Source organism: Saccostrea cucullata, unplaced genomic scaffold, assembly GCF_032062105.1.
Source record: "Saccostrea cucullata isolate Sc308-1 unplaced genomic scaffold, CSIRO_AGI_Scuc_v1 ctg290, whole genome shotgun sequence".
Lineage (NCBI taxonomy): Eukaryota > Metazoa > Mollusca > Bivalvia > Ostreida > Ostreidae > Saccostrea > Saccostrea cuccullata.
This window is the reverse complement of record NW_026927363.1, coordinates 176752-186366: the sequence shown is the minus strand read 5'-3', so window position 1 is coordinate 186366 and position 9615 is coordinate 176752. Positions and strand designations below refer to the sequence as shown.

The 9615-nt window shown below is 32.3% G+C and overlaps 1 long non-coding RNA gene across 1 annotated transcript; it reads left to right on the top strand.

Annotated features, from left to right (window-relative positions):
- Positions 1-5176, top strand: LOC134274217 (uncharacterized). The gene is made up of 3 exons (XR_009993570.1): positions 1-258; positions 4730-4895; positions 5072-5176. It is a non-coding gene; the product is annotated as an uncharacterized LOC134274217 (long non-coding RNA).
- Positions 5177-9615: the final 4439 nt, after the last annotated feature.

Genomic DNA, 9615 nt, shown 5'->3' with positions numbered 1-9615 from the left:
TCTCTCTGTGACGTCGACGGCACAGAAATTGTTGTTGCCGCTTCAGACACTCTGGCCACGTTTGTGTAAAAGAAGGAGGGACTACACGGTAAAACAAATACATCATTCAAACTGCTCTCCACAACACGTCAAGATGTTTGTAAACTCTGTCCTACAATGCCTGTCTGACTGACGGTTTCCAAGTGCTCCCTATTGCGCGGACATTCCATACCTGTATTTAGATCGTTCTGAGGCGAGAAGGCTCTTTAGTCAAAGAAGGTACCAATAGTCCTCGACAGACTAAAAGTATTGAAAATGATCGCCTTCATTTATGTTCTTGTTGGGTTATTTTCTGAAGAGGTTCATGATAATTTAATTTTAAAATCCCGTGTGCTAAAAACTTAGGAAATGATTTTAAAAATACTTTCTAAGCGAAAATGTTACGTCGCTAGGAAAATCGAAAAATATTCACATTAAGAAACACGAATGGGTGACAAAAATGTTGTCAGGTCAAAGAATCTCAGTTACGGAATAAAGGTAAATAATAACTCCTCGATATATCATGACCCAATTTGTATTTCCTGTGTAATTAACAATAAAACAAAATCTCGACCTTTGATACTAGAACTTTTTAAAAGGAAAAGTTGTCAAAATACAGGAAGACTGCATGAACGTCTCTAACACGCCTTTATCAAGCCACGGGAGCTGCCCTTCAAAACAGAGGTCAGTCAAAAGAAAACCAGAAAACTGTTATCTTAAGCCTAAGTGACATGAATGAAAGAAATGTGCTCACTAATAATCTTAATGATGAACAGGCAGGCGTAGACATAACACCTCGTTAGCATGCGTGGCTTATGCCGTGCCGGCTCGGGCTCGCGATTATCGCGGCTTGCACCACGTGACGTGTACTTACTCGTGTTCTGTGTGGTTTTCTCTGGAATCATTAATAAGATATCCACAGATTTCGGGTAAATCTGCGAATCATCAATTTGTGAAATCATTGTTCATTTAACACCTGACCTGCCGATCGTAGCTCTTACGGTCAACTGGTTTTAAACACCGATAATGATATGATTTAAAAATAAAAATTAATTTAAGTCAATACATGTATTTGAATAATTTTTGACTGCCTGAAAATATAAAATAAAGATATCTTTAAAGCTTTTCTGGGAGACAGAATTATATGTATGTATTACGATTTACAAGCATAGGATTTTAACTATAAAAGCCTCAGTTTTATGATTTTCTTGTATTCTTTAGAGAAAATTTAAAAAAAATTATGAGTGTATATTGATTTATTCTTTGTTTATTTAGATATAAAAAAGAGGAGAATGATTTGCTTTTATCACATTTAAGAATCTTCTCTTGTTTATATTATATTGCAGGTTTCAGTACTCGCTGAATAATTCATTAAGATGATTTGCAATTAAAAGGTTATCGGAAATGATCACTCGCTATAAAAACACAATCAGAGAGATAAGAACAATTGGTGAATATTGAGACGTCCAATTTCTCCTGGGGGGCTGATTTTTCGGTGTGCGACATCGAGTTTTATTCTTGCTCGTAGTCAAACTATAAAGATTTAATCAAGACGGTGCCCCGTTAAATTACTCCCTGATGAATTGGTAAATACCTGTCAAAACGCTCCAATCGACAGGAACATTACCTTACAAAGGAAGCTTCAAAAGATCGTAATATACATACTACATAAATATTCATTGTCTCTCGCTGGCCTCCTTTGAAATACTGAAGATAGTATCGAGAATTTACAAAGTCAACGAGGGGGAAATATTACGCTAAATCAAAGACTTCGTTCACCTAGTGGCGAGAGTTGATCAATATCGCACAGAGAATTATGTATCAAATTGTTTCTCATTGAATTCTTTATTTCTGTGGCTTTTACTCATCAACTTTATACTTTTTAAATTTAAAATTCAGATGATTTTGCTGATTATAATAATTTACTTTTTTCTTACAATAGAAAAATAATTGTTTTAATTGACTGTAAAATAACGGTACTGTAAATGGACAAATTTTAAATTAATACAAACCACATTCCTGTATTTTTATAATTCTAAACATTACCACAAAATCAAAGAATGTATTTCTCCACAGGAAATGTGTATCAGCTTTCAATGAACTACATATGTATAAGAATTTAAAATTTAAAAAAAGTAGAAAGATTGCGGTTTTAGATTAGACATCTCGTAGACAAATTCATCCGAAGTGTAAATATTGACCGTTCGGATCCCCTCGAGAGAGTTTGTCCTTTACAGCATTATGTAAATGTAATCGTCCAAAAAACTTGCACCTATTTGATTATACAGATCTTATGTCACTATCATTATAACAAGCTGGTGTAATCAAGGAAAATTTCTGATGAAATAACTTTTCTTTTTACCTTTAATTACAAAGTTAAAATAAAATTAGTTGTATAAGTTTAATGATGATCAAAATAATGTACTAATAGAGATGTTACAGGATAAAAAAAAAAGCCAGGGTAAAGATTTGATCTACTTTATTTCACACTTGGATCGAAAAAATTAATTTTTAGCTACATAGGCCTGTGAGAGATTTTCTGAATTTGTAACGCACGGAAATAATTTTGCTAAGTTTTGAATATGGTTTAGAAATTGTTTAGGTATGCATTAATACATATATGTGTATGGTGACAAGGTGATTCAAGTGTAAAATGAAGGCTATTATATAATAAATAAAATCCATAAATCATTGGAAGTGAGTACTAAAAAAATGACAAATAGGTCGAAACAATCCAGATTCAAAAATTCCATGTAAATATATTTGTACAATATTTTTTTTTACAACACTTTGTTTTCAGAATTTATTAAAGGCTTAGCAATATGGCGAAATAACGGATATATATATCCATTTATACTTATCTTCTCTTTCTTTATATACGTTAAAAAAACCCGTATCACAAAGAAAAAAAAAGAAATACATGTATGAAATAAAGAAAGAATTGCAAGAAATTCTCAATTTTAAATCCTAGCATCATAATATGTCCTAATATACACAGAAACAGTTAGCATACCTTACCAGGAGTTTTGGCCAGATAAAAATGTATTTCTTTTTAAAGAAAAAGTAACATAAATATAGTTTTAGCCGGTACTAGTATTTCTCGAAAATTGCTAAAACGTCCTTTAATAATTGGAACTTTTAATTGGAATAAGACATTGAAGTTCAAAACTATGTTGCGTATGTCCTCAATGAAACTGCACTAAAAAACCTTTTTACAAAAATTGAAAAAATTCCTTGTTAAATGATTACAATTTCCATAGAGAGGAGAGATATTTTGGACCTTGAGACGTTGTAAGAACCAGGAAAAATTAAAAGAAACACGAACAATGGTTGTAAGCTGCATTATCAAGCCTATAAAATCTAACAAGCTCTTCAGAATCCAATAGGAGGTAATTACTGGGAACAATCAAAACCCGAAATTCCAGATTTTTCACGAGTGTTTGAAGAAATAAATGTTGAAATTTTTATATTAAAAGATTAAATATGACAACAATAATGGATGTCACTGCCTAGGAAAGAAAATATTGATTCGATTTCATTTCAGAGGTTTAGAGAGTTATCAAACATATTCATATAGATCTAGAAAAACACTCTACTTCAAGAGAAATGTGGAATGCCTTCCTCAAAGCGACCATCAAACGTGCAGTGAAAATAATTTCCGTCATTATTTACCCTTGAAAGTTTAATAACTACGGATTACTCCCTCACTGCAATAGCAAATCTCTTTTATTATTTTATATACTCGAGATCCGAGTTTGCGGTCCTCCAATCTGTTATCAAATCAAATCGTGGAATGAACACCCGAACAATGGCCACCGATTCGTTTAAGCACCTGTATTTTCATTCCAACTTAGAGCGGTGTTGACACAATTTGAATGTCAGCACGAAAAAACAAGACCAGTGGTGATGTCGGTAGGTCCGAAGCTTTGTTTTCTAAATCTCCTTGCATAACATATCCAGGCTATAAAACTGTGACCACGAGTTCATGTTAAAACAGTCAATAAACACAAATTGTCCTGGTGGCGGGGATCAAAAGCAACACCGGACAATGGCCGTATTTATTGACTGGACTCTTCTGTTGGAAGCAACTGATGTTGGCAATTAATACAGTCAAAAATGCCTACATTTTGATTCTAAAATACTATGAACCATTCTTTACAACAGAGGTTGGGCGTACTAAATATATCGTATTGGCCATTATCATAATTTTGGTCATCGTAAATGTAATCAAAGAAGTAGCAAACTACGAAACGAAGACTAAGATTGCTTATCAAGAAATTAACCCCATCAAAATGATCTTTAGGATTATATTTTGCATGCACTTTCCATGATTATCTACAAATATCTATTTCGTGTGAGAATTCCAGAATCATATTCATTTATTTACAGAATTTTATTTCCTACGACAATTTTATTATTACCAGGTACATTTATATTTTTATTTCGCAAGAAGATTCCAGAAAATTTTTTTTTATTGTAAGTGATAATAAAAGCATAATGCATTTTTATTTCTTTTCTATAAAAAAAAAAATTAAATTTTAAGAAACAAAAACCATTTTTCATTTAATAACTGCAGTTCTATTCTCGTAGTGAATCAGCTGACAAAAAAGTTCATACATTTATAAATTACATGCAAATTTTTTAAGTTTGCATGTAAAAGATTTCAATTTTGTGAAAATGACGTTTAACTCGGAATGTTTACTTTCTGCAGGTTCCCTAACCACGACATTTGAAGTTAATCTTTTCAAACTTAGCAAGTTCAACCAACCTGTGGTCAAAAAATCAACATGACATCCAAGATAAATTCTGCTGTGTACTTTAGTGCGCCATCTTCCGTGTCAAGATGTACATTTTCTTCACGTAAGAAATGAACAAGGGTGAGAGGTCACGAGTTTGATATATTAATAGAAATATTTAATGTTTTAGTAATTGGTTATGTGCCACCAATAGCCAATGAAATTCTCAACTGTGGCCAAAAAATAATGTGTTTGTATTGCATTTTCAAGAAACAAATCTAAAAACCCATATTGCAGAGACATGTTTTTATTTTTAGAATGGATTTGGAAAGATTGTCATCACTTGTTTTCCCTCCATAAATTATGCAGTTTTTGAGCAGGGGATACAATGCGATTTGTGTCAGCAAGAAGACATCATACAGCTGGGCGAAAAATGTATATTAAAAACCTATTGGCTTATCAATGGCTATAGATTCTGTACTCTAAATAATATGGTGAACTTTGATAGGTGTGGTAAATCAGAAATTGTTAACTTGAAATGTATGTCCGAAATATGTATATTAATAAAAAGAAAGAGCCCTTTAAACACATCCAAGTAAAACATTAATTGATTCAATCATTCATGATTTTTGTTAATGCTTGGCAGATTTATTTTTGATACCTAACATTCAGAGAAGCGATAAGTGTCTAGTGGTTCTGGAAATTGAAAAAGAAATACTAACACTAATATTTCTGGGCAAAACCACATGACCAAAATGCAATTGTAACTCAGATTAATTGCTAAAACTTGATCTTGATATTTCATGATCTTGTGTAAAGAATTAAAACAATGGCGGACCAGAATCGGTGGGGATATACGATCCTCTGATGACAAAGTCTGGGACCAGCTCACAAACACCGCTATTCTCTCCACTAATTCCCGAAACCTGAGAAACAGATACCCAATCGATATGTGCTGATTTACAATGTCAACGTTTTTATTATGTCAATTCGCCGAATAGTCTAAAAGTCGAACCCAACACGTCAAATTCGCATCATGGCTATACAATCAAACTGAAAGACAACAAAGTCCCGTTTAATGGATATCAAATGAAGTCGGAATAATAACTGTTTGTATTTGTTCAATCAACCAAACTCCCCGACAAGGCCGGAGATATTGTCTCTCGCCGCATCCAGTTCCAAATATTGATGCAGTCTCTCCAGCGCGCACCTGCCCAGTGAAAATACATTTTTACGCTTCTGTCCGTGAAATCAATTTTACTCTCTTTGAAAATCTGGGCTGACTTTTTTACGGATGTCGGGAAGGGTTGATATTCCGTGATAAGGGAGACAATGAAACAAGAGATGTTTGGAGTCGTGTAGAGATTTTTTGATAAATACCCAGCAATCAATGGAAAGACTCTCCAAATTATCTTCTTTCGCCCTCTTCCGTTAGTCATTTTGGTGACGCATTGACTTTAGATAATTTTTTTGAAAAATCCATCAAAAAGTTCCCATCTAATGAAGAAAAAAGAACAATCCACTGCATACTGAAAAGTCAAGCACTACTTTATAATTAGTATTATTGATTAATATATGAAAATATATACACCCCAATTTCCGGAAAAAATATTATTCATATATATGTATATAATATTGGCGATATCACATATATACATTTAGTGTCTCTCATCTAATATTCCCAAATATAATTTGTTACAGACAAATTTGTTTACAGAGAACACTTGTACAATATATGGTAAGATATAAGCCATGAAATATTTTCTCAAATTTGACTTCATTATTCATGTAATTAAAACGACAACATTTAAAAAAAAAAAGAGAAGTTCAGCGTTTATTCCGTTGTTTGGCCCCATTTGTCAAATTTTATTTTTCAGACAGAATTTGACATTTTTGCACGAATTTACAGAACTAAGTGAACATGGGCACTTATAGCGGTCTATCCCTGGCAGTAAACGTCGACACATCGCCTCCCTCCATCTCATGTGTCCTAGATGACCAGTTCTGAATCTAGAACTGGCAGACTTCACTCACTTAAAAAAGGAACATGATCATTTTGAATTCTTTATTAAAAATACATGTATGTTCTAAGGTTCATAAGAATCTTTGCATAAATTTCTAAAAGAAAACGAATATGATGTAAAATTATTTAGAATTTATATACATGTATAGCATACTAGTTTGTACTTCGTTTAAGGTATTCTTTAAATCTTTGTGAAAAGATAGCTTATTTTAACATGCAAAAAAAAAAAACAAAAACAAACAAAAAAAACAAACAAACAAAAAAAAAAAAAACAAAAAAACAAGAAATCAAAATTCTTTTAATTATTTTGATTGTGAAAGTAGAAAACGATTACTTTGTGTAAAAGTAGTATATGCATACATAATTTAGTTTTTAGGTTTTGTAATCCTTGAAGATCTTTTTTTCCATAAACGACTTACATATACATACATAGCCCTTTAAAACTGATGAACACATTTTGTAAATGAATTTATTCCTCTCATGTTTAATTCCAAAAATAAGGAAAATCTCTGAAGTGGGTTAATTTTGAATTAAAAAAAAGAAAAACTTTAATTCATGTTTGTCTTTGATTTTCTTTTCAATCTACTACATGAGGAGGTGTACCCAATGTAATGACTGGCACAGTGCGACCGATTCCTTGTCACGTGCTATCAGACGATAACGAGCAGACGATCGATGCACGCGATGTCCAGCACAAACTCAGTCCCAGAAGCAGACAATCGATAAACAAAGATTCAACAATCATATTTGAAATAGCTTTATTTGCTGAACAGATTTAAATAAAAGTCTCTTTTTTTTTACTTTCGGAATTTTTTTTATCGCTCAGACAATCGATAAACAAACAGCCCTGAGACTGTTTTCTTTTCGCGCCTCTTTATCTTCGAATTTCAAGATTGATAAATACCACGTCAAATATTTTATCTAATTCAGAATATGTACAAAATCATTCATTTATCAAGCGTGTGTGATAACAGCTTAAACAGGTAGTCTGCTATGAATTCTTCAAGATGACTTCGCAGGCTTAATTCAATAAAATTCAATTTAGAAAATTACTTTTTCAATATTTTCATCAGCTTAATTTAACATTTTACAGAATCGTCACGTAACATTTCTATGATAAATATGAAATAACTGTAAACTTATCCTTGAAAGAATTTTGTATACTGTCACATCTTGTTAAGACTGTGTAAATTTCTGTCCATCAGTAAACTTGACATTCAAGAGCAAATCATGAATTAATAAAAAAAAAAGACTTCATTTGTGAAATTATGACATTTAGTCGTTCCAAGATACCACGCGAACTTCCATGGCATTTATGAGACCATAAAAATCAGAGGACGAATGATCGGCAGAACAGAAACGGAAATGCACGGACCAAATACGACCGGGCACGCGAGGGTGTGTTAATCTACAATAATTCTTTCTTTTCTATTTCGTTTGTTTTAATCTATTAGTCTGCCAGACGAAATAAATTTTATAAAAGTTAAAAAAAGCAACTTAAAATAATACAGAAAAGTGTACAAGTATTTGCATGTTGTTTTTCCTAAAAGTAATGGTTAAAATTGTCCGGACTTATATTTTTGCTATTTTTTCTGCATGTGCGCATGTGCATGATTTTTGTTTGTTTATGAAAATGTGTACATTTATGTACAAATACTATCAAAACTGCATGAAAACGATCAATTAAAATAAATTTATGTTAACAGAAATAGTTAATTTTTATGTTTTATTTCGACGTTATACTTTAATGACATTTTACAAAGAAATTAGAGAACAGTTAAGATACTTGGCAAAGAAATGCAACTTCCAATACTAGTAACGTCTTATGTTTAAATTATTATTTTTGTTTAATCAAAATGCAGAAAAAATCCTTATTTACTCTTGAAAACATAAATATTTATTGAATCATATATTTCAAGAAATCATCAAAATGTAAGAAAACCGTTACATGTACACCTTCACTGGAATTTATGCATAGAGAGACCTTATTGTATAGGATTTCTGCAAGACTAGTGTAGGTCTGAATTTGTAAATTTTCATCTGAAGCTTATTTGGAAGTATTAAGGTTACACGGGGATCTTTGGTTTCGTTGGCCAGAATATCGATTCCTAGCCAGGGTTGGTTTTTTTATTGCTTTTTCTGTTGCTCTAAATGGAGAGATGTTAAATCAAACATAACATTTAGAGCCAAACAGGAAGCTAAATCTTTTAAATTATCCCTGTATGCTGGCTCGCTGTTCGTGGCTGATAAACTGCTCTATATTCTACAAAAAAAAAACGTGCTGCTTGAAGATGGTTAGAAAATTTGAATTTTCTGTTCAAAAACTACCATGGTTTCTTTCTTGAATGTTGTTCCATTAAAGTTCGCATATTTTAAAGGTTCGTTAATTTCATTGATAATTGTGTGCCAGAGAATCAAACTGATTTCAATTATTCTGCCGATGGTAGAGAGAATATGTCAGAGATGCTACCTAAACTAATCACTCCTTGGTTTGTGACGTACGACAGCAACGTGTTTGGTCTTCCATTTTTCAAAAAGTTCTTGCTACAACCATTCTTTCTAACGTCTGGCATTCAGAAATTATAAGAAATGTCATCATCAATCTAAGCCGTGGGCCCCGCTGTGTATCTTCTACATATGTTCCATATCAATCCATAAAACAAACCTTGTTAGTAAGGCATTGGTTTTTTTTAAGGATGTTGCAAAAAACCCATTGTCATTTTTGAGAAATCGGCGAATTTTCACTTTCATGAGCCTGCTATACTTCAAGATTGATGGAGGTTTATTGGGTTATAATACTGCCCTCAGTATAAATGTCTTTACAAATAAACAAGACAG